We start from the raw sequence: 26,856 nt of genomic DNA, 5'->3' as shown, positions 1-26,856 counted from the left end.
TTCAAAATCTCTAAATTGCCACATTAAATAATTAATTGACAAAATCTCTTAATCAAATACTTCAACAATTAATTAAATAATTCTTGAATAAATATTGGGCTCTTTAATGGGTCGTTACAAACACTCATTTGGACATTCTTCAATTCCAAATAGAGACCTCGTGGAGACTTTAGTACCTCCAGAATCCTCCGAGATAGCCCCACCCACAGTCCTACTATCAGATTATGAACAACTATAGAAGAATTTTGAGGAACTAAAACAACAAAATATTGAACTCAAGATAAACAATAAGAAGAATATGAGAAAACTACAGGGAATCACTGCTTTGCTGCGTGAACTAATTCCCCGCATAAGACAAGCCGATACGGGGGAAGAACATTGGAGATCCATAGAAACCCCTCCAAGGACCGCACGACAGGGGGTAAGAGTTATAACTCCATGGCTGAATAACCAAGTCCTAGAGACGACAGGCTTGGGAAGGGAACGTGATAGGAGGATAGGGAAAGCTCTCATGTATAAAGAGGCAACAAGAAGCATATACTCACGAGCTCCTTATGTCCCACCTCCTCGCAAAAATGAAGCAGAATAGGAAACACTCAAGGCGTCTGACATCAAGTGCCTCATAGAAGAGGTGCTAGAGCAGAAGAAGGTAATGATGACGCCAAAGGAAGCGCCCTCAAAGGGGTTTCCTTTATCTGAAGAACTCCAAAGGAAACCAATGCAACAAGGGTTCGAGCTACCACAGCTTTCGGTATACTTGGGAAAGGAGGACCCAGAGAAGCACCTACAACACTTCGTCGCAATGGCCGCTTTACATGGGTGGAATGAGGTCACTAAGCGCAGAGCCTTCCTGCTCTCCCTGGTAGGACACGCTCAATAATGGTTTACTAAATTACCAGCCGGACACGTCCGATCATTTGAACAACTGAAGAAAGAGTTTTTGGAGGCGTTCGTTGCCTATGTCCCGAAGAAGAAGAGTGTCATGTATGAAGGATAAAAAACGAGGATACAAAAGCATGCAACGGAAGCGTTTTAATCAAAAACGATCCTCGTATTGATTAGAATCTAAGAGACTTACTTTTACGACGGATTAGCGGTCGGAATGGGGCGATAGGGGCAGGATGCGCGGTAGCTTCTTCTCGTGGTGGAGACGACGGCTATCCTGCTATCCTTCGGCTACTTCGCATCAGAACTTCGAGGCTCTCTTTCGATCTTCCGAAATATGACTCGAACTCGTGGCCTTTCTTCGGTGAAGAAGAATGAAAAACGACTTGGATGAAAAAACAAATAATGAGAGAATATATAGGGAGAACCCTAGGGTTAAAACCCTAGTGGGCCAAACCCTAATGGGCCAATATCATTTAATTAATTTTCTAATTGGGTTAGCCCAATTAATTAATTAAAAACCCTAATGAACTATTATTTTATTCTAGCCCAATTAATTATGGACCATTCTGAATAAAATAATTCTCTCTCAATGCAATTCATCCAACAAGCCAAATGTATTAAAAAATACATGAGTTACATCGAGCTACCCCGGGGACCAAAAGACAAATTATTCACGGCTACTAAAATGACCAAAATATCCCTGCTACCTAGTAGCTATATTTAGTCATTCTAAGTGTTCCAACTATCACCATATGGTAACACTGACCCCACGAATAATTTTGCATATGCCATGTCTTTGACCTACTAGTGTAATGACGAAAATACCCCTCTGCGTAACACCCATCATTTAGAAAGGAATAATGTACTAACACCTTTCTAAATGATTTCTACCATCCTTAGATCACTAGTCCAATAATCCGTGACTACTCGAATGTACTTGCTTATCACTGGGAGCTACCCAGAAGCACACACTCTTAAGTCACGTTCCCAGGGCCCTGGATTATTTGATTATTCTTGGACAATCACAAGGGGGTGAATCACAGAAACTATCTTGTATTAGTCTGTCTTAGCTAATTAGAAACCATACTCCCAACTCAAAAGGATATTGATCTTTGATAGACCTCACCTACAATAAATCTAAGAATATAGCTCTAGGTTCACTAGACCACCAACTAATACTCAAGTATTAGAGTACTCGTCCACGTAGTAGCAGTGATAGACTAGCTCCATGATAATTAGTACTTTGTCATTAGCTTCTATCACAGGTTCACTCTACGCATTCCAAATGCGCTTGTACAATTAGAGTAAACGGACTGTTTACTGGCTTAGGCAAGCCATCCTCCATTAGGATCTATTGCACAATGATCTTATCATGATAGAATGCCCAGTTCTATCAAAAGATCAAGAGTAATATTTTCTTGCTTATTAAGTACCCATGATTCATGCCTAACTGTGAAGAACGACCCATCACATGAATCACTTACTTAATAGCATGGACACCTTTCCAACAATTAAATGCAAATAATATATGTGCCATAAACTGAATAAAAGAAACATCATTACCATAAATTAAACAAAACGTGTCTTTAGGGCATACATTTCCAACAATGTATTTGATGAGCTTGCAACAAAGGCCAAATGAATCCCTAAAATGATACATCAAGCGGTTTAGGGCTATAATGCAAGAGGTAAGGGACCTCCCGATTAGTTTGGCAGCCTCAGCCTTGCTTAATGGAACCGCCTATGCCCTGCTCAAAAGATCACTAGCATTTTCTGAGCCAGACTCAATGGCTGAATTGTTTGCTCGAGTCGAACAATTCATCGTTCAAATGGAAATTTTAGAAGCATGGAAAGGAAAAAGAAGAGGGAGGTCGAACGACGTTGGGTCGAACACATCAGGGAAGTTGTCGAGAAAAGAAGAGCCCCCAAAAGACGCAATTCTAGAGCTTTACTCCCTTTACTAAGCCAAGAGTCGCTATCCTTTCCTCTATTGCACATGGGTGGGGACATGGACTCTTTCTGCAAAATTTCACGAGTCCCCAGGGCACACTACAGAATAGTGTCAAGAGCTATGAAACTAGATTAAACAGCTAGTCAAAGATGGGAAACTCAAATCAATTCATACTAGATAAACCAAAAACCCATCAAGGCTGGGGGAAAAGGTCCAGGAGAAACAATCAGAGGAGATGTGAAGAGAAAGACTTGGAACACTATGCACCATCAAAGGTATTTCCCTGCTCTATCGGTCAGGGCTAGCTATGAAAGATCTGAAGCACAAGACATGGAGATGCGTTCATTGCAAGAGGCACTACCTGACTCCGCTATGAGCCGGAATTATTTTTAAATTTTCCATTATAATAATATCCCCCAGTACATAAAAGAATACACCCCCTGTATTCCCGTGGAGTAGGCAAAGTATAAGCCGAACCACGTAAGCTATGCCTGGAGCATTTATATGTACGATGAAATGTAATGCAGGTGCAACAGCTCGGCGATGACCTCGATGAGATCAGGGTGACTTGGTAGAAATCGGGCGCATATAACCCCAGGCCGGGTCGGGATCATCGGATGCTCCGATGCCTGTGCCCGTAGACTCACCTGGATCCCTCGATTGAGTCCGGTCCTATGCCCCTGAGCTAGACCCGACTCCTCGATTGATCTAGGGCCTAGGTCTCCCGACAAGCTCGGACGCCCGAAAAGAATCCAGAACTTGACTGGCTATTGAACCCGGATACACCAAGGACAGACTGACTCTCATGAGGGACAAAAGGTAGTGACTGATCGGTGCTATCGAACAACGATAGATTAGATGAAATATAGATTCGGATTTGCAATAAGGGTGTGCAACCCAAAGTCGTCTCCCAACGAACCTCAAACGGATCTGTCAAAACAAGACTAAACGAGGGGGGTTGTGATGAAAACCGAAATATAAACGTTCAAGAATGAAACAACGATGAAGTAAAACATAACCCACTACATACCCTACCTCCTTACCACGGTAATCCTTGTCTCATTTATGAAAACAATCTGTTTTGGTTTGATTTTCTTTTGATTTGAAAAACTCTTCTACAACCGTAAAAGATTAAATCCAATCGAGCAATCGCTCATACAAATATACCATTTCTTTCTAATCAAATCCTCAACCGAGTACGTCAATTAAAACCATCCAAAGATCATGCATGCATTCACACAATCGCATAAAAGAAACATACATAAACTTAGAGAAGGAAAAGAAATAGAATCATCAATTAAAACATGAAAATCGAGTTCCAAATCGGATTCAACAATATGACCGAGACTCAAACCGGGCAAGAGGTACGAGAATGTAGCGAATCATAAGTGAATTAGCCTTCCATCTTCTTGGTTGAAATCGTGAGAATCTTCCCAAAATCGGCCACCCCCAAAATCGGCCACTTAATGTGCTTAAATAGAGCTTAGGGAGGAAACCCTAAGATACCGCAACTTCACAGCCGATTTCGAATAGGATAACTTGCGTTTTGGGCTTCGACCCCTTCATAACAATTGTATATCAGCAAGAGTAAATGAATTTGGACTTTTAAATCACTTGATTTGGATATTGGACGCCCAAGTTATGTCCTTTTAAAGATTCAGCATCTGTGTAGCTTTCCTAATTTGACCCAACTTTCTGGTCCCAAATTTGAAGCGCTGTTTAGAGGCCCAAACGAACTTTGATTTGGACAAACCATACCATTACAGAAAGCCCAAGAAGTCCTCTACAATATCTCTGAAGACATCATTCACGTTCTGGGATTTTAACTTGGCCAAAAACTTGAAAGAATCATAGAAGGTCAAATCTGCCAGCACATTGGTTGCTTCTTTGTCTCCAATCTCCTTGTTTCCCTTCTTGCCATCAAAATTTCTCATGACCCAGGAAGCCCTAATCTGTCCAAAATAAGATAAAATAGTGTGAAGCCCAATTCCTATAAAATAAAATAAAACAAAATCAAGATGAATAAAATGATACAACTAACGTGCAAAAAGACTAAATATGAGGGCTAAATAATATGAAAATATGCGCTCTATCAAATTCCCCCACACTTAGACTTTTGCACTCCTGGGAAAAACACTAGACACTAACACTCAATAACAAAATGGATGTGAAAAATGCAAAATGAGAGGCACAGCAAGTTTTATAGGAATTCAACACTCAAAGATCATCTTTCTTACACTTCCCAGATAAACAAGTAGCATGGCAATTTTACTTAGCAAGACAAGTCAAAATAAGCAGACCCTCATAGAATAAGAATATGCTCTCAAGTTCCTCAAATGCTATGCCTCACTCCACTCAATCACAATTCCACTACCGGATATGCTCATCTTCTAAATCTCCACTCTCAATGCTTTTATTCATGGCTCTGAAAAGGATAGGAAGATAACAATGAAAAGTAAGGTAAACCTTAGGAAGAAAACATTCAAGACAACCCAAGATCAATGAAGAACTATTAAGCAAGCATAAAATAGACACATTTTTTTTTTTTGAAAGGTGGGTGCGTTTTACGCTCCATCCCAACCTTTGTGAGTGCGTTTTACACTCCATCTCACCTTGGCGAGTGCGTTTTACGCTCCATCTCACCTTGGCCTTTGGCCTTTCTATCTATTTTTCTTTTTGATTCCAAAGGACTTGCTTAATATGTTTCCATAATCAAGGGATGTAATGAATGTTCTTCAACCTAAAGAAGGGGAAAGATTTTTTTTTTTTTTTTGTAAAATGAAAGAGTGCCTTAATCATCTTTTCACATGCACGAGCACTGATAGCTTCAATAAAGATTCAAAACAAGCTCTGGAGTGATACCCATAATTAGTGAATGCACTCATATCATAAGAAAGAACAAGCACAAATATCCTCACAAAGACTACCTCAATCAACCCACTAAGCCAAACTCATTGCCAATTTACTTGAGAGCCCAAAAAGATAAGATCAACTTTCTAATCATGCCAAATTCTTTCAAACTCAATTTGCCCCATTTTGTCAAAAATCTTTTTTTTTTTTTTGAAAAGAAACTTCTATTCTAAAACTCCCCCCCTACTCAAACATTACATTGTCCTCAATGTAAGCATGCAGCAAGAATGAGGTATAGGACAAGTAAGAAAAGTAAAGAGAGAGAAACAACTTGGTGGTATCAAGTCTGAGGAAGGTCCAAGAGAGATAGCTCCTCCACTGTGTGTTCTGTAAAGCCCTCGTAGAAATGTTTAAGCCTCTGCCCATTAACTGTGAATTTCTTCGTAGTCGACCCGTCCATGATCTCAACTGCATTATAGGGAAAAACATGAGTAACCATAAAAGGACCAACCCATCTAGAACGCAACTTACTAGGCATCAGCTTTAGGCGTGAATTGTAGAGGAGGACTTTATTGCCAACGTTGAACTCCTGCTTGGCAATCAATTTGTCGTGTGCAGCTTTGGTCTTTTCCTTGTAGATCTTGGAGTTCTCATATGCCTCTAACCTCAATTCCTCAAGTTCTTGCAATTGAAGCTTCCATTGGGAACCAGCTTCTTTCATGTCCATGTTGCATTGCTTCACTGCCCAATAGGCCTTATGCTCGATCTCTACCGGCAGATGACATGCTTTTCCAAAGACCAGTCGATATGGGGACATGCCGATCGGGGTCTTGTAGGCCGTGCGGTAGGCCCAAAGTGCATCTTCCAACCTTTGGCTCCAGTCTTTCCTATTGGGCTGGACTGTCTTCTCTAGAATCTACTTGATCTCTCTGTTTGAAACCTCAGCCTGCCCATTGGTCTGTGGATGGTAGGGCGTCGCCACTCTATGTAAAACTCCATACTTTCAGAGCATGGATTGCATCTTTCTATTGCAGAAGTGGGATCCTTGATCACTAATGATGGCCCTGGGAATGCCAAACCTGCAGAAAATATGAGATCTAACAAAATCGGCAACCACAGAAGAATCATCAGTCCGAGTGGCTTTAGATTCCACCCATTTCGAAACATAATCCACAGCCAAAAGAATGTACACAAAACCAAAAGAGACAGGAAAAGGACCCATGAAATTAATGCCCCATACATCAAATGTCTCACAAAATAATAAAGGTTTCTGAGGCATTTCATTTCTGCGTGAAATTGAACCTGTGTGTTGGCAACGTGTACAGTTCTTACAGAATCCATATGCATCTCTGAAAAGGGATGGCCAATATAACCCGGCATCTAAGACCTTTCTAGCAGTACGTTGCGGACCAAAATGACCACCACATGCAAGAGTGTGACAGAAATGGAGGATAGATGCAAATTCATGATCAGGGACACACCTGCTAAGGACTTGGTCACTACACAAGCGCCACAAATATGGATCATCCCATACATAGTACTTAGCTTCGCTCTTAAATTTATTTAATTGTGCTTTCTTAAAATGTGCAGGTAATTCAGAAGCAACTAGAAAGTTTACCATGTCAGCATACCAAGGTTCAGTACCATGTAAGTGATAAAGTAACTCATCTGGAAAATTATCTCTGATAGGGGGATGATCCATGTCAGACGAGTCAGGAGAAGCAGGTATCCGGCTTAGGTGGTCGGCGACCAAGTTTTCAGCTCCACTTTTGTCTTTGATCTCAATATCAAATTCCTGGAGTAGCAGCATCCACTGGATAAGCCTAGGTTTTGCATCGGGCTTCTTCAGAAGGAACTTCAGGGCTGCATGATCAGAAAGCACAATAACTTTAGATCCCAATAAGTATGATCGAAATTTATTTAAAGCAAAGACAATGGCTAAGAGCTCTTTTTAAGTCGTGGTGTAATTGGCTTGAGCACTGTCCAGGGTACGTGAGGCGTAGGCAATGACATGCGACTTCTTATTCATTCGTTGAGAGAGAACGGAGCCTACTACAAAGTTGGAAGCATCACTGTAACGACCCGCTCCCACTTACGGGCGCCACCGATAAATAATCGACCGGATTACTCACCCGACAACCACAACTGAAGGGTTGGACTATGTTTCAACAGGAAACGCCCTAGGTGGGAACTAGGCTTCGTCCTTCCCTTCGCTCCACTCAGGAATCGGTCCCAACTCAAATAAGAAAAATCCAGCGGACCAAGACCCGAAACCCGAGTGAGCTTCACCTCTCTTCAGCTCACCCCATAGCAAGCCAGAGGTGACCCAGGCACAAGGCTAGCATACAAACACTTCGCTGAGTATTGGGGATTTATGAGAACATACCTTGCTGATCTTGACTCGGTCCAATCTTGGCTTTACTGACTATGCCACATTCAACAAGCAATCTCACAATCATCTATCACACTATGATGATTACACAATTAAATACATTTAAGCTCAAACACAGACATTTACTCACAAGGGCATACATACACCACACCCCCTGGCTACATACAAGCAATATTAAAAATACATAACTCGGGCAACTCAGCTAGTTGCCACAACGGCCTCCCGACGCCATCCCTGCTTGCATCCGGACTTGCATCATCTACACATGAGGTAAAACCTCATGAGTCATAAAGACTCAGTAAGGGTGCAATGCATGTAAATATGAATATAACGATGTTTATGTATGCCAATGCATGCAAATGAGGCTAGGCTCACACATCCTCACAACCCACTAAGGTTTGAGGCATCAACCTATCAGCCCCCACCACTAGTCCTCCTCATGGCCACAAGTCCACTAGAGCTTGCATCACACAAGATATAACCACTACATGCCAATGCAACATAAAAACATTATCAAACGTATTTATCGACTTGCAAAGCCACCTCCACATGGGGCTATCCCTTACCTGGCTCAAAGCCTCATCTTTGCCTCGGCCCGAATTCCAACCCGAACCTCTAGTTCCTCTAGGATCACCGCCTCCCCGGTCAAACCTAGATGCAAAACACACAAAACCCCAACTCCATTAACATCCGGCATTTAACTAATGCCCTCAGCTACGCCGCACATTGCCAAAATCATCCATCAACAAGATTTCAAATAACCCCAACACAGGGTTTAATCCAATGATTAATTATTCTACATTAACTCACTTAATGTAAATAATTTGGGAAGAAATATTAATTTACCTCGAACAATTTGGAAACGAAAATCGGCCAACCGCCCACACCGGCATCGCCTCTCAAGCTGCCACTTGCGCTCAAAATCCCATTCTCGAGCTCCCAGCACGCTCCTCGGGCCCCAAATTAATTTCCAGAACTTTTCCCAATCTTTCTGGAATTTTTCAGGATTTTTCCCTATTTTCCAGAATTTCCTTTATTTTTATTTTTCTTTTTTTTTTTCTTTTTTCCTCCTTTCTTCTCTTCTTCCCGCACCTCCCCCTGCACGCGCACTGTGCTTCTTCTTCTTCCTTGCGCGCGGCCACCTGCTCCTTCTTCCTCAACGCCGACCAGCCCTCACGGCCTATGCCGGCCGCGGCCATGCCCAGCTCCCTTGTCGACCGCCCGACCACCGCCGCACGGGGTCGCCACCATCGCGAGCCACCGCCCTGCGCGACCAGCAGCCATGGCCGAAGCTCCACCGTGAGCTGCTTCATCGCCCCCCCCTGAGCCATCGTCGGCCACTGCCGCGAGCATCACCTCAGCCACAAGCTCACTCCTCCTCCGGCCTCCACAAGCTCCACCGCGTGCCTTTGCTGCTCCGCCGCTTCAGCCTTCTTCTTCCATCATCGACCATGGCAGTTGCAGCCATGGCCGATCGGCCTCTCTCGCTCGATCCTTCATCACTCTCACTTCCACTCTCTTCCTCGCTCGGTCTCGCTCTCTCAGCCGCGATCATCTCCCGAGCCCACTTCACTCTCTCAATCGCTCACTCTCCTCAATCTCATTTCTCTGTTCTCACGGCCATTTCAAAATGGCAGAGGCACGAAGCTTCAAAGAAGCTTCCTTAAGCCTATATGGATATATATATATATATTTACTAATTACATAAAAACCCATAAATTCTCATTAATTTCACCTAAAGGAAATATTAATTTCACTTGGGGGTTCTAATAATTATACTTGGACCCTCCCAAGATTTTAATTAATTACCCCAAAGCCACCCAAAATCTTAATTCTCTAAAATTAATAATTAACTTTTACCCGAAAATGTCGATTTCGTCCCTACGCCTGCACGGGACCTTTATTCGACCCTGAAGCATTTAAGGGTTGCCTTACTCAGAAAACCGAACCACCCCTAGGGTCCCCTCAGCTTCCAGGAGGTCCCCTCCGACTATTCGATATTGTCACCCACTCGGGCTTATACAGAATTTATTCCGAAAATCATTCCCAATCAGACCGCCACCAGCGTCATCATCCTCATCTCGAGATGCTCACTAATCTCTTGCCCTCTTCCCTGGACATCCAAGTCCCGAGGCACTCCCGGCCGCTAATACGGTAATTTTTATTAATTACTTTCTCGAGATTGATCCCTGGGCTTCACGGACCACCCGAGGTCCTTTCAAAATAATCAAAAATTATTTATTTTCAATTCCATGTAATACTGGGTATTACACAAACACACAAAAACCCAACTCCATTAACATTCAGCATTAACCCAATGCCCTCGATTTCGCCACATTGCAAAATCACCATCAACACTATCTCCAAACAATCAACCACGGCATACATCAGCCGTTTAATAATTTCCAAACAACCCCCGACCCAAGGTTTAATTCAACAATTAATTACTCTACACAATTTAATATCTCACATAAGGAAATATTTTGAAAAGAGTTAATTAACTCACCTCAGTTAGTCTGGAAGAGAAAATCGGCTTATCGCCCACATTGGCATCGCCTATTGGACCGCCATAAAGCCCTCGGATTCATATACCGAACCTCTGGCCCACTCCTCGAGTCCCAAATTAATTTCCAGGACTTTCCCCCAATGTTTCTGGATTTTTCGACTATTTTTCCCATTTTTTTTCCAGATTTTCATTTCTTTCTTTTTTTATTTTTATTTTATTTCTTCTTCACTGTTCATCTTCTCCTCCATTTCTCCTCTCCGCGGCTGCTTCTTCCCCGTGCACATACAGGGCCGCGCCAGCTGCTGCGCACGACCGCCCACCAGCTGCCGCCTGGCCTCGCGCCAGCCACCATTCGCAGCACCTCCCTCGGTGGCCACCACCAGCCGCACCGTGCTGCCCCTGACCGGCCTCTTCGAGTGCCCCAACCGCTGCCTTTGCTCGCCATTTGCAGCTGCTCTGCGCTGCCATGGCCGCTCCTAGCTGCTGCAACAGCAGCTTCGCGCTGCAATGGCCGCGCCTCCGGCCATCTCGGATGCTTTCTCGAGCCCTTGCGACTGCCACAGCCTCCTCCATGCATCCCCTACCGCTAACCAGCAGCTGGAACAACAGCGAAGCTGCTGCCATGGCCGCTCGCCTTTGCTACCTTCGGCCTTAATCGGCCTCAGCTCGGCCAGCTTCGGCCGCTTTCGCCTTCCGCCGCCATCAAACGCTGCCGCCCTCAGTCGCCATTGTTGCAGCTTCATAACACAGCTGCTTCGGTAGCATCAGCCATGGCCGCCTTAAACCAGCCAGCGACCAGCTGCCCTCATCTCTCTCGATCTCGATCTCTCGATCTCGCGATGCCTCGGCCAGCACTCTGCCACGATCTCCCTTTTTCAAATGCTCGATCAAACTCTCTCTCGATCTCACTCTCTTTCTCGCACTCTCTGGCTGATTTTCTCCTCTCGGCCATTTCATTTCAAAATACCAGGGGCGCTCGTGAGGAAGCTTTAAGGAAGCTTCCTCCTCTCACATGTATATATATATATGTACTAATTTACATATTAACTCCTTTAGTTCTCATTAATTGCACTAAAGAACCCTTAATTCCACTTAGGAATTCTTAATAATATCATTTAGGCCCTCTTAGCCTAATTTAATTACCTTTAAGCCACACCAAGACTTGATTTATCGAAATTAATGACCGATTGCTACTCGAGAATACCGACCTCGTCCCTGCGCCTGCACGGGACCTTTATTCGACCCCGAAGCACTTAAGGGTTGCCTTACTCAGAAAACCGAACTACCCCTAGGGTCCCCTCAGCTTCCAGGAGGTCCCCTCCGACTATTCCGTATCGGCACCCACTCGGGCTTATACATAATTTATTCCGAAAATCATTCCCGATCGGACCGCCACCAACGTCACTATCCTCATCACGAGACGCTCATGATTGATGTAAAAAAAATGCAATATTTGTTATGTTTTTATTACTTCCTAACCCATTTGATCGACTTAAAATCTCCAGAATTGCTTATTGCAGCCCAAAAGAAGAAAAAGAGATGAAAGAATGACTCATACTCTCCAAAAGCATGATTGAAAGAGGAATAAAAAGTCAAGAAATAAAGGTGTCCTAATGAAAGTCAAAGCCATTCGAATAAGTCTTCAAAGGTATTCAAATATGGAGCAAAACAGAAGAGAGCTGCTCAAACATTCGAATAAATCATTCAGACATTCGAATATGCAAGATATCGGGTATGTATTCAGATGAGCTTGGCCTAATTCGAATAAGAAGTAACAAAAATCAAGATCTCCAGATTGTGCATATTCGAATGAGATCCAAGTCATTCGAATGAGCCGAGCATAAGGAGAAATTCGGATGAGCATATCGTTTGGAAGCAGTGAAGACATATTCGAATGAGATCCAAGTCATTCGAATGAGCCGAGCATAAGAAGAAATTCGGATGAGCATATCGTTTGGAAGCAGTGAAGACATATTCGAATGAAATCCAAGTCATTCGAATGAAGTTGAAGAAGAAAGGAAATCTATTCGAATGAAGGCTGAGTAATTCGAATGAGAAGCAACCCAAGGAACTCCATATTCGAATGCTCTCCAGGACATCCGAATGCAATGAAGAAGTCAAGAGAAAAATTAGAAATTCATTCGAATGAAAGTACTGTTGCATTCGAATGACTGAGAAAATCGCCGTGTAAGGAACAGTAAAGCATGAAATTCATTCGAATGGGACTAAAATTCATTCGAATGAGCCGATCAGCCAAAAGAAACTCAGCAAGTATTTGAATGTCTCTGCTAGTCATTCGAATGAACAGCCGAACAAAAATTCTGACATGCGCAAATACACGCGGTGGCTCTAAGGTAAATTCAACCAACTTTTTGAACAACTTTTCAACAAATGGTCCCCACTTCCATGCGCCATAAGCTTAAAAAGGGACCAACATTCTTTGGAATCAGAGGTTGGCGAGTGCAGAAGATACTAAGAAAAACAATACAAGAAAGAAGAAGATCATTTTGGAAGCGCAGATTTATTTTCCTTTCCTTTTGTCTGTTTCTCCTATTTTTTGTTCTTGTCTGTATCTCTTTCTTTGCGAATAGCACTTCAGTTACACTAGTTGTTCTTGCTAATTTTGAGCTCTGTATTACAAGTTCATTTTAATTTCTGCTTCATGTTGCAGTTCGTTTCAGAAATCAATACAGCAGTAGTTTACCAAGTTCTTATCTGTTGTCTCAGTTTATTTCCTTTACGAATCGTATATTCATCTGTAGAGATTAGTTTTAGTCGTGCACTTCCTATGAAGATGTGTGGCTAATTCGATTCTTGGGTTAAGGCAAAGATGGTGCCCAAAGCCACTGATGAATCAATATAACAGAACTCCATATGTCAAAGTAACAAAAGCAAAAGCAGTTTGGGAAATATTATTAACGAAAACCTCAGGCTTGGATTGGTTCGTACGCCTAACTTAGACTCTCCATGCCATGTATGCAGGCTGCTTGACCTGGAAACGTTCTCATACCCAAGCCCCGAGCAATTATTTTGTCAAAACATTATTTATACACTGATTTATGATAGCTTCTTACCATAGAGTCTCCATGTCATGTATGGAGGTTGCTTGAACAAAGAGTTATCATCATCTCAGTAGTACATTTAATGGTTGAAAACCCAAGCTATTTGAGCTGCTAGTTACATCACAGAAAGCTATATGGTGAATCAGTTGGGTTTGGCACCAGATTTGTCTTGACCCAAGATCTCTCCATTTCCAGATTACAGTTAAATCACATTTAGTTTGATCTCATTTCATTATTCCGTTAATCAAAAGAACTGGTGTGGTTATCTCCTTCCATGAGTAATCTCCCTGTGAGTCGACCCGGTCTTGCCCGGAAAAATTACATATAAATTTTCTGCTACAATCACACTCGTGCACTGGTGAGTCTAAACGCCTCATCCTATCTGTGAACATAATTAGTTGCTAAATCAGCTGAATTAGTGAAAGAAAAATACAAAAAGTGACAAATGCAGGGTGAGTGATGCAGCAAATTTTGGCGCCGTTGCCGGGGAGATTAAGGTAAGCCAAATAATCATCCCTAGTCCTTTTTCTTTTTACTTCTGTTCTTTAATTTCTCTTCTCTGTCTGTTTGGTCTGGTGTATGAGACTTAGATCCGGTAGAGTGGTTGAACAAGTGTTACATTCAGAAAGTACTCCATCTGATTTTGAGTTTTCATTGCCACACTCATTTATGGCTCAACCAAACAACATGTCTGAACATGGGAGTGACCATGGCGATCCTGATCCTGTTGATTAGGAATTGATTAGACCTCTTAGAGAGTACCTTCACCCTCCAAGGCAGACAACACCCTCGTGTATCATCCTTCCCATAAATCACCATAGGTTCAATTTCAAACCTGGCATAATCCAATTGTTGCCTACATTTCATGGTATGGATTCTGAAAATCCATACACTCATATGAAGGAATTCGAGGAAGTGTGTAGCACTTGCATGGATCATACAGTAAATGAGGATGTTGTAAGGTTAAAACTTTTCCCATTCTCACTAAAAGATAAGGCAAAAATGTGGTTAGGCACTCTCCTACCTAGATCTATAGGAACTTGGAGAGAAATGCAAGCAACTTTTTTGAAAAAATATTTTCCTGCCAACAGAACCGCTACTCTTCAAAGACAAATCATGAACTTCGCCTGTAAATCAACTGAAAATTTTGCCCAAGCATGGGAAAGATTCAAAGATCTTCTCCACACTTGTCCGCACCATGCCTTTGAGCAATGGCGAGTGGTCAGTTTCTTTTATGACTCACTCACGCCCCAATTAAAAATGTTGGTTTCTACAATGTGTAATGGAGAATTCTATGAGAAAACTCCAGAAGAAGCGTTTCACTTCTTTGACACATTGGCTGAAAATACAAGAAATTGGGAAGCTGGCCCTACATCTTCATTTGATCTAAGGGAAAATCCACAACCGAGAGGTAGATACCAGTTGAGTGAGAATCATGATCTAAATGCAAGACTAACTGCCTTAACAAAAAAAGTTGAAAATATGGAGCCCAAAAAGGTACAATCTGTTAAACAAGTGGAAGTGAAATGTGCTGTGTGTGAAACAATGGATCATGCAACTGAAGAATGCCCTACTCTACCTGCTTTCAAGGAGGTATTGTATGGGCAGACTAACAACAATAATTCACACAATTTTGAGGGAAGACAGAATCAAAATCAAAGTGGAACCTATTACGGGAACAATCAAAACTACAACTCCTACCATCCCAATAATAGGAATCACCCCAATTTTTCATGGAGACATGATGCTGGGAGTCATTCTCAAAACTCCTTCCCTGCACATCAACAATCCTTCCAACAGAATCAAGGTTCTTCATCCAATACCTACCAACCTCCTCATAGGAGATCTTTTGAAGACACCTTGCATCAGTTCATTCAAAATCAAACGGGCATCAACAATCAGGTTGCCCAGCTTACAAAGAATCAAGAGCAAACAAATAGAGCCGTGGAGGATATGAGAAGCCAAATAACAAAGTTGACCCAAACACTATGTGTGAGAGAACCTGGAAGATTCCCTTCACAAACCAACCCTAACCCAGTTAGGCAAACAAATCAGGTGGAATCTTCTAGTGGTGAAAGTAATGCACATGAACAAGTCCAATCTGTAACTATCCTAAGAAGTGGAAAGGTGATTGAAAAACCAAATGATCTTAGGATAAGCCAAACTGTTGTTGAGAAAGAGAAAGCAGAAGGACAGGAGCCAATCTTAGAAAAAAATGAAAACAATGAAGAAAAAAACAAGCAAAAACAAAAAAAAGATGGAAAAGGTAAGAACATTGAAAGAGAAATTCAATATCATCCTAAACCTCATTTTCCTCAAAGACTGAGTGTTACAAAAAAAGAACAACAAAATGTTGACATATATGAGGTGTTTAAACAAGTAAGGATCAATATTCCACTCTTGGATGCGATCAAACAAACACCCTCATATGCAAAATTCCTAAAAGATCTTTGCACTGTAAAGAGAAAAGTGAACGTGCATGGAAAAGCATTTCTGACTGAGCAAGTGAGCTCCATTTTGCAATTTAAGACTCCTCCCAAATACAAGGACCCGGGTTGTCCAACCATCTCATGCATAATAGGAAGCCAGAAGGTTGACCAGGCGCTCTTAGATTTAGGAGCAAGTGTCAACCTATTGCCTTATAGTGTCTATCAACAGTTGGGTTTGGGAGAACTTAAGCCTACCAGAGTCACTCTGCAGCTGGCAGACAGATCAGTCAAAGTTCCTAGGGGTATTATGGAAGATGTTTTAGTTAAGGTGGATAAATTCTACTTCCCAGTAGACTTCATAGTTCTAGACACTCAACCCCATCATGGTCCACAACCACCAGTTCCAGTCATCTTGGGAAGACCATTCCTAGCAACTTCCAATGCAATCATTAACTGTAGGAATGGAGTTTTGAAACTGTCGTTTGGAAATATGACTGTGGAGATGAATATCTTCAGAATTTCCAAACAACAAAACACTGAAAGTGAGATAGAAGAGGTGGATTTGATTCAAACTCTGTCTGAAGAGTATTTTGAGAAAGAGTTTGTCACTCAAACTGTGAAAGGAGATAATTGTTTGGAAGATATCAAAAAGGAAAGTGAGATGCCTTTGACTCAATGGATTCCTAAGCTAGAACCTGTAGAACCTTTGCATAAACCATCAACCTCTGTGAGTCATCCACTCATTCCTGAAAAGAAGCCACTGCCGAATGAGTTGAAGTATGCTTTTCTAGGAGAAGGAGAGACATACCCAGTAGTCGTTTCTTCCAGCCTAACTACCCAACAAGAAGTGCAGTTGATGGAAGTACCGAGAGCACACAAGAAGGCTTTAGGATGGACCATATCAGACTTACATGGAATTAGCCCTCTAATTTGCACCCATAGGATCTTCTTAGAAGAAAATTCAAAACCAGTGAGGCAAATGCAGAGAAGGCTAAATCCCAATATGAAAGAAGTGGTTCGAAAAGAGGTGCTCAAATTGCTGGATGCAGGTATTATTTATCCAATATCTGATTCAAAATGGGTTAGTCCAACTCAGGTCGTTCCTAAACGGTCCGGAGTTACTGTGGTGAAAAATGAGAAGAATGAGTTAGTCCCAATCCGCCTCCAAACAGGTTGGCGTGTGTGCATAGACTATAGAAAACTCAACTCCATGACTAGAAAGGACCATTTTCCCCTCCCGTTTCTAGATCAAAAACTTGAAAGGATAGTAGGTCAAGCATTCTACTGCTTTTTGGATGGATATTCAGGATATAATCAGATTGATGTAGCACTAGAAGATCAAGAGAAAACAACCTTCACCTGCCATTTTGGGACATTTGCATATAAACGTATGCCATTTGGGTTGTGTAATGCTCCTGCTACCTTTCAAAGGTGTATGATGAGTATCTTCAGTGAAATGGATGAACATATTGTGGAGGTGTTTATGGATGACTTCTCTGTTTATGGAAGTAGTTTTGACTTGTGTTTAAAGAATCTGGAGAAGGTTTTGATTCGTTGTGAGGAGACTCATCTTGTGCTCAATTGGGAAAAATGTCACTTTATGGTTAACCAAGGCATTGTCTTAGGACACATAGTCTCATCTAGGGGTCTAGAAGTAGACAAGGCCAAAGTTGAAGCCATTCAGAAGCTTCCAGCCCCTAGAAATGTCAAGGACATTAGATCTTTTCTTGGTCACGCTGGCTTTTACAGGAGATTTATTGCCTCATTTAGCACAATAGCAAGACCTTTGTGTTGTCTGTTGTCTCAGGACGTTCCATTCGAGTGGACCCCAAATTGTCAAAGTGCCTTTGAGAAGCTGAAACATGCACTTATCACTGCACCCATCATACAACCTCCTGATTGGACTTTACCTTTTGAACTAATGTGTGATGCGAGTGATTATGCCATAGGGGCTGTGTTAGGACAAAGCAAAGAGAAGAAGCCCCATGTCATTTACTATGCTAGCAGAACCTTAAATGAAGCCCAGAGAAATTACACTACCACAGAAAAAGAATTGTTGGCTGTGGTGTTTGCATTGGATAAATTTAGGTCATACCTGATAGGTTCAAAGGTGATTGTGTACACAGATCACGCTGCTTTGAAATACCTGCTCACTAAGTAAAACACCAAGCCACGCCTCATTAGGTGGATTCTGCTCCTCCAAGAGTTCCACATAGAAATTAAGGATAAAAAAGGAGTAGAAAATGTTGTAGCTGACCATCTGTCTAGAATCCCAGGTCAGGATCTTACTGAGGGTTCCATTCCTGATAACTTTCCTGATGAACATCTTCTTCATGTGAGTACATTGACTTCTGCCCCTTGGTACGCTGACATAGCTAACTATTTAGCTGTAGGTACAGTTCCCAGTCATTGGAATAAGCCAGATAGACAAAAGTTTTTCAGGAAGGTCAGAACATTTTTCTGGGATGAACCATATCTGTTTAAATATTTTGCTGATCAAATTGTGAGAAGATGCATTCCAGAACATGAGCAACATAGTGTTATGAACTTCTGTCACACCCTTGCTTGTGGAGGTCATTTCTCTACTCGGAAAACCATAGCAAAAATCCTACAAAGTGGATTTTACTGGCCTACCATGTTTAGAGAAGTACACCAGTTTTGCTTGTCATGTGATAGATGCCAGAGGTTAGGAAGTCTGACCAAAAAGAGTATGATGCCTTTGCAGCCCATTCTGGTTCTTGAAATTTTTGATTGTTGGGGAATAGATTTTATGGGCCCTTTTGTTAACTCGCTTGGTCATGAATACATCCTTCTTGCTGTAGACTATGTTTCCAAGTGGGTTGAGGCAATTCCAACAAGGACAAATGATCACAGGATAGTGGTAAAATTTTTCAAAGAAAACATTTTCAGTAGGTTTGGAAAGCCTCGTGCCATCATCAGTGATGGGGGTTCTCATTTCTGTAACAAGCCAGTGGCAGAACTAATGAAAAATATGGGGTAGTTCATAAAGTCTCAACCCCATACCACCCTCAGACAAATGGCCAGGCAGAATTGGCAAATAGGGAGATCAAGCGCATTTTAGAAAAAACTGTCAATTCCAACCGAAAGGATTGGTCTTTGAGGTTGATTGATGCTCTTTGGGCCTATAGGACTGCACATAAAACCATATTGGGCATGTCTCCCTATCGCCTGGTTTATGGAAAACCATGTCATCTGCCAGTAGAGGTTGAGCACAAAGCTTACTGGGCCATCAGGAAAATGAATGAAAGTTTAGAAGAGGTGGAACTCAACAGAAAGTTGCAACTGAATGAGCTTGAGGAACTTAGAAACGAGGCATTTGAGAATGCCAAGCTTTCTAAGATGCACATGAAGAAATTACATGACCAGCATATTAACAGGAAAATTCTTTGTATAGGTCAACATGTGTTACTTTACGATTCAAGGCTCCATCTGTTTCCTGAAAAACTCAAGTCAAGGTGGACAGGGCCCTTCAAAATTCGTTCCATCTCAGCTCATGGTGTATGTGATATTGAAAATCTTCAATCTGGTCAAATTCTCAAAGTGAATGGACAACGCCTGAAACCATACTATGAATTTTTTGAATAAACAGGAAGAGAGCATGGATCTTACAGATCCACCCATTGGGTAGTGGTCAGTAATAATAAAAAAAAAAAAAAGAAAAAAAGAAAAAATATATATATATATAACAATTTAATTAGTGTTCTGCTTTCATAAACTGTTATCACCCTTTATTTTGATTTAAAGTACTGAAGCAAGCTCATGGATCCACCCATGCAATGAAGGCTACCAGCAACATCCAAGTAAGCAATTGGACCTTTGTGTTCGAAGTCATTTCTGAAGATCTCCAGGTATTCCTTATATCCTCGTTTTTAAGAATTGTTCAAAGCAAGTTGGGTGGGATAAAGGTATGCCTGAACTGTTGTGTTGATCCTTGCTCATTTAATGACATTCTGTGTGGGTTTGAATTTTGTGTTTAGGTGTTTGGAAATGTAAAAAAAAAAAAAAAAAAAAAAAAAAAAATTTCTTTACTGTTATTCGAATTCTGTACCCGGATGGAGCTTAGTCATTCGAATGAGTTGTAAACCATTCGAATGACCGGTGAGCTGTTAAAAGAAAGCAAGAAAGCATTCGAATAGCCTCTGTTATATTCGAATATGTTCAAAATTTATTCGAATGAAAGTACTGTTGCATTCGAATGACCGGCCAATTTCCTTCACAAATGAAATTACTGTTTAAAATTCATTCGAATGAATTTCTCCATACTCAAAATTCATTCGAATGAATCTGCTATTTCTTAAAAAAATTGAAGCCAGCATTCGAATATCCTCAAGTTCATTCGAATAACCTACCTTTCATCCGAATCCATTTCTAACATCCGAATATAGTTTCAATTAGTTAATTTGCGCAAAAAAATAAAAAAATAAAAAATATATATATAAAAAAAATAAAAAATAAAAAAAATAAAAAAAAAATAATAATAATAATAAAAAAAAGTGTGTTCAAGGTTATTCGAATGAAGATTTTTGCATTCGAATGATCATTCTATTCAATACCCTCTTTGAGAGTGTGCTGCCAGATTCATTCAAATGACACTCATAGTCATTCGAATGAACAAGAAATCCATTCGAATGAAAGTACTGTTGCATTCGAATGAGTGGCTCAAATCCTTCGATAAGCCAAGTTACTGTTTAAAATTCATTTGAATGAATTTTTCCACATTCGAATGAGGCGTCTGGCCATTTAAAAAGTTTCAGCGAACATTCGCATTCTCTCTCTCTCATTCGAATCCTCTTCTACCCATTGTTCTAAGACCCGAGCTATCATTCGAATTGCTTAACCTCCATTCGAATCTTCCTCTATCATTCGTATAACCCCAGTATCATTCGAATGATGCTCCTCTTAACCGCATAACCGTCCCTGAAATCCGAATCGACGCCCCCCCCCTTTAAAGATCGAAACCCCTCCTTAAGCGGTGCGATTGTTCATTCATCCACCCGAACCCTTCCTATAAATCTTGTTACCTTGTTCTAACCACCCTCATTCATCATCCATTTCATCCACCCGAAGATCAATCCGGTTTCGTACAAGGAAGAACAGTCCACTCGCATTCGAATAGGGGGCCGCTTCATTCGAATATTCTGGGAAGAGAACAGCCGAGAGGTAAGAGTTGTTCCCATTGTTTAAATTCGAATTTAATTGATTGGATGAAGGAGTTGTTGTGAAGAGGGGGTAAAGGAGTTCAGTGTGTCAAAGACAGGATTGGTTGGGAAGTTGAAAGAAGAAGAAAAGAGAGGAACCTGTTTGTGCCTACCAACTGTTCGATAAAATCCCCGAACCAACTCCCTAGACCAAACATTCCTCAAATCAACATGTCTCCAAAGCAAAAACGCCCCAAGGTCGTAGGAGAAAGCTCTAGGGCCTCGAAGAGGCAGAAAGGAAAAGAACCCGCTACCATCCCAACCATTGATTTGAACCCTCCCTATTCCAATATCAGGTTCATTAGCCCCGCGGCTGAAAAGAACTATGTTGAGGGGTATGCTAAGAGGCCAGTACTTTGTGAGAGGGGAATTATGCTTGAACAATTTGAAGAACCACCATGTGATTTGTTATCATTGATTTCTGCCAAAGGATGGCAAACTTGGGTTAAGTTTCAACACAAGGCCATAGTTCCTTTAGTCAAAGAATTTTACTCAAATATAACCAGTGACAGAGATGACTCGGGGAATAGGTGCTTGATCACTGAAGTAAGAAAGGTGAAAATAGAGTTGAAGCCCTCTGATATTGCTGAAACATTCCAAATCCCAAGAGAGGCATCACCAAGAGACATTGAGGAGGCAAGTGCAGACTTAGGAAAAGAAAACTTGGCTAGGTTGTTGACAGAAGCAGATGATGTTTTGTGGTTAGCTCCTACCCTCCCAAAGAAGAATTTGTCCCCTAAATGCATCATCTTACATAGGCTTCTTTGTTCTCATTTCATGCCCCACGCATTCACTGGCAGTGTCTCGGTTAAGCAAGCCACATTCATGGGAAAGATGATCCTGGGAGTACACATAGACTTGGCCAAGCACATTTTTGATACCATCGACTTAGTGGCCAAGCATGCACAAGGGGGCGGACGACTACCCTTTGGAGGGTTGATTACCTATTTTGTACTAAGGCACGGGGTAAAAGAAAAGGCAACTTTTGAAGTCATCAAGCCAATGGAAAGGATCAGCCCAGCATCTACACGAAGGAGCAGTGGGCAGTTAAAGAGGCTTGAAGCAACAACACCTGAGAAGGGAGAGGCATCAGGCAGGCAGGTTGAAGCACAAGAAGAACCAACTCAAGAACTGCCACTACATGAAGACCAGGAAGAGAGACAAGAGGAGGGTCACACTATCAGAGGCTTATATGAGATAGTCAAGGAAATGCACGATAGGCAAGTAAAACATGAAGCCCTAGTAGAGCAATCACTGAAGAAGATCCAAGAGAGACAGGAGGCCATTTATGAAGATCTACATTGGAGGCAGAGGGTCATCTATTCAGGAATAATGACCATGAATGAACGTTACACTGCGATGGACAAGAGAGTAGGTCAATTTCTAAGCACACCCATAGAAGAGCTTCCTCAAAAGTCTTCAAAGGACAAGTTGGCCGATGCTGAGACTTGCATACAGAAGACCATTGACATGTGGCGAGAGGAAGAGGGTGCACCTTCTACATCAGGGGCACAGCCGCAGCCGGAGCATGCAGCACCTTCTCACCCTACCATTCCATCTTCTACCTCTATTCCTCCTGCTGATCCTTCATCAAAGACCCCCTCTGGAAACTCCACTGAGGAGAACTCTACTTCTGACGATGCCACGGATGGCACTGAGTAGTCATAGGATTTGATGCTTCATATTTAATTTCTGTACCTATGAACTACAAAGTTTAATCACATTTTCATTTGTCAATAAAAATGACTTTGCTTACTCTATGCTTCAAATTATTGTGCTCGATGCTTTAGATTCACAACTGGTTACTTGAATGATAATCTTTTATTTGAGAACAGAACTGTATGAGCTTTAGAACCAGGACCAGGACTACTTAGGGTGCTTTATTTCTGTTCATTTGTTTGAATGGCATACAAAACATGTGAAATAATCAGCAAATTGCCCAAATTCTCAAATTAAGTGGAGATTTGTTACCAAAGTAAGTGTTAGAGCTTCATGACATTTTATTCTGAGTGAAATAACATCTATTCATGCAATAAAATATTTTGTTGATTCTCTTGTCTTTCAATAGCTTCAAAACAACATTTTGCTTTGAGTGTCTTTAATGATCGCGGCTAATTTTAACTGACTCTAAGCTTGAAACCAGTTGAATGAATAAGGCTGATTTATGAAATATCATAGAGGGATCATTTTTCCTATTACTTGAGCCAATCAACCTATTGTTTTGATCAGTTTCCACTTATAGCCCATTAAAACTCTTCATGAGCAGTTGCATCATTCCCTCTGTCCAAGTCATAGCCTTGACATTTTCTTATCCATTGATTAGGTCTCGGGAATTACTCAGTAGTTTACCAAAAAAAAAAAAAAAAATCGTCTGGGAATCTGACGTTCAAAGACCACTTTACCATTTAAGATAAATGGTTGTCTCTAGGTCTGGGACATTAAAAACACCCCCCGTAGCCATTGAGGGTGAAGCAATGGAAGCTTGTTCACTATCAGTTGGAATAGCAGTTAGATTCAGGTTCGGATACGACCAACTGGATTTAGGTGCCCTGATATGATTTCAGCTATTGATGCATGAATGCATCACATGTGCAGTTTATTTTCTCTGATACCAAAAAAAAAAAAAAAGGAAATCTATTCGAATGAAGGCTGAGTAATTCGAATGAGAAGCAACCCAAGGAACTCCATATTCGAATGCTCTCCAGGACATCCGAATGCAATGAAGAAGTCAAGAGAAAAATTAGAAATTCATTCGAATGAAAGTACTGTTGCATTCGAATGACCGAGAAAATCGCCGTGTAAGGAACAGTAAAGCATGAAATTCATTCGAATGGGACTAAAATTCATTCGAATGAGCCGATCAGCCAAAAGAAACTCAGCAAGTATTCGAATGTCTCTGTTAGTCATTCGAATGAACAGCCGAACAAAAATTCTGACATGCGCAAATACACGCGGTGGCTCTAAGGTAAATTCAACCAACTTTTTGAACAACTTTTCAACAAATGGTCCCCACTTCCATGCGCCATAAGCTTAAAAAGGGACCAACATTCTTTGGAATCAGAGGTTGGCGAGTGCAGAAGATACTAAGAAAAACAATACAAGAAAGAAGAAGATCATTTTGGAAGCGCAGATTTATTTTCCTTTCCTTTTGTCTGTTTCTCCTATTTTTTGTTCTTGTCTGTATCTCTTTCTTTGCGAATAGCACTTCAGTTACACTAGTTGTTCTTGCTAATTTTGAGCTCTGTATTACAAGTTCATTTTAATTTCTGCTTCATGTTATAGTTCGTTTCAGAAATCAATACAGCAGTAGTTTACCAAGTTCTTATCTGTTGTCTCAGTTTATTTCCTTTACGAATCGTATATTCATCTGTAGAGATTAGTTTTAGTCGTGCACTTCCTATGAAGATGTGTGGCTAATTCGATTCTTGGGTTAAGGCAAAGATGGTGCCCAAAGCCACTGATGAATCAATATAACAGAACTCCATATGTCAAAGTAACAAAAGCAAAAGCAGTTTGGGAAATATTATTAACGAAAACCTCAGGCTTGGATTGGTTCGTACGCCTAACTTAGAGTCTCCATGCCATGTATGCAGGCTGCTTGACCTGGAAACGTTCTCATACCCAAGCCCCGAGCAATTATTTTGTCAAAACATTATTTATACACTGATTTATGATAGCTTCTTACCATAGAGTCTCCATGTCATGTATGGAGGTTGCTTGAACAAAGAGTTATCATCATCTCAGTAGTACATTTAATGGTTGAAAACCCAAGCTATTTGAGCTGCTAGTTACATCACAGAAAGCTATATGGTGAATCAGTTGGGTTTGGCACCAGATTTGTCTTGACCCAAGATCTCTCCATTTCCAGATTACAGTTAAATCACATTTAGTTTGATCTCATTTCATTATTCCGTTAATCAAAAGAACTGGTGTGGTTATCTCCTTCCATGAGTAATCTCCCTGTGAGTCGACCCGGTCTTGCCCGGAAAAATTACATATAAATTTTCTGCTACAATCACACTCGTGCACTGGCGAGTCTAAACGCCTCATCCTATCTGTGAACATAATTAGTTGCTAAATCAGCTGAATTAGTGAAAGAAAAATACAAAAAGTGACAAATGCAGGGTGAGTGATGCAGCAGCTCACCAATCCCTTGCCCTCTTCCCTGGACATCCAAGTCCCGAGGCACTCACAGCCGCCAATTCGGTAATTTTTATTAATTAATTACTCAAATTTACTCTTGGGCTTCCCGGGCCACCCGGGATCCTTTCAAAATAATCCAAAATTTATTTATTTTCAATACCATGTAATACCAGGTATTACAATCACACATGAGTTCGAAGGGCAACTCCCAGTTGGGTGACTAGATGATCGGTGGAGAAGTCAATCGCCTCTTAAGTTCCTCGAAGGCTCGCTTGAATTGTTCATCAAACTTGAAATCCACATCCTTTTGGAGGAGGTGGGATAATGGAATTGTAATCTTACTGAAGTCTTGGATGAACCTCCTGTAAAACCCTACATGGCCAAGGAAAGAGCGAACTTCCAGCGTAGACGCGGGGTAAGGTAAAGAAGCAATGACATCCACCTTGGCACTATCGACTGCTATACCTTGTTTGGAGATCACATGACCTAAGACTATGCCTTGCTCCACCATGAGGCCGCAAGGGGTTGATGAAGAACAAATAAAACTAAGGGCATTCCCTTTCTCTCTTGATGGAGCTGCCAAAGACTGGTTGTATTACTTGCCACCTGCTTCCATTACCAATTGGGATGGCCTGAGGAGAATATTTCTGGAGAAGTTCTTCCCTGCTTCCAGGACAGCAGCCATCCGGAAGGACATTTGTGGCATTCGACAGATAGATGGAGAAAGCTTGCATGAGTATTGGGACAGATTCAAGAAGCTGTGTGTTAGTTGCCCTCATCATCAGATAAGTGACCAGCTCCTCATTCAATATTTTTATGAAGGTTTGCTCCCCATGGACAGGTACTTAGTGGATGCTGCATCTGGAGGAGCCTTAGTGGAAAAGACACCAGCTGCAGCCCGGGACTTAATTTCAAAGATGGAAAAATCTGATCGGTGCTGTCGAACAATGATAGATTAGATGAAATATAGATTCGGATTTGCAATAAGGGTGCAACCCAAAGTCGTCTCCCAACGAACCTCAAACGGATCTGTCAAAACAAGACTAAATGAGGGGGGTTATGATGAAAACTGAAATATAAACGTTCAAGAATGAAACAACGATGAAGTAAAACGTAACCCGCTACAAGCCCTACCTCTTTACCGCGGTAATCCTCATCTCATTTATGAAAACAATCTGTTTTGGTTTGATTTTCTTTTGATTTGAAAAACTCTTCTACAACCGTAAAAGATTAAATCCAATCGAGCAATCGCTTATACAAATATACCGTTTCTTTCTAATCAAAGCCTCAACCGAGTACCTCAATTAAAACCATCCAAAGATCATGCATGCATTCACACAATTTCATAAAAGAAACATACACAAACTTAGAGAAGGAAAGAAACAGAATCATCAATTAATACATGAAAATCGAGTT

The 26,856-nt window shown here is 41.4% G+C and overlaps 1 pseudogene; it reads left to right on the top strand.

Annotated features, from left to right (window-relative positions):
* The window catches only part of LOC127796648 (uncharacterized), an 82,894-nt pseudogene that overhangs the window by 17,512 nt on the left and 38,526 nt on the right, over positions 1 to 26,856 (top strand).

Source organism: Diospyros lotus, chromosome 1 (assembly GCF_014633365.1).
Source record: "Diospyros lotus cultivar Yz01 chromosome 1, ASM1463336v1, whole genome shotgun sequence".
NCBI lineage: Eukaryota > Viridiplantae > Streptophyta > Magnoliopsida > Ericales > Ebenaceae > Diospyros > Diospyros lotus.
Note: the sequence above shows the minus strand (reverse complement) of the source record. Positions and strands in the feature narration are given on the sequence as shown.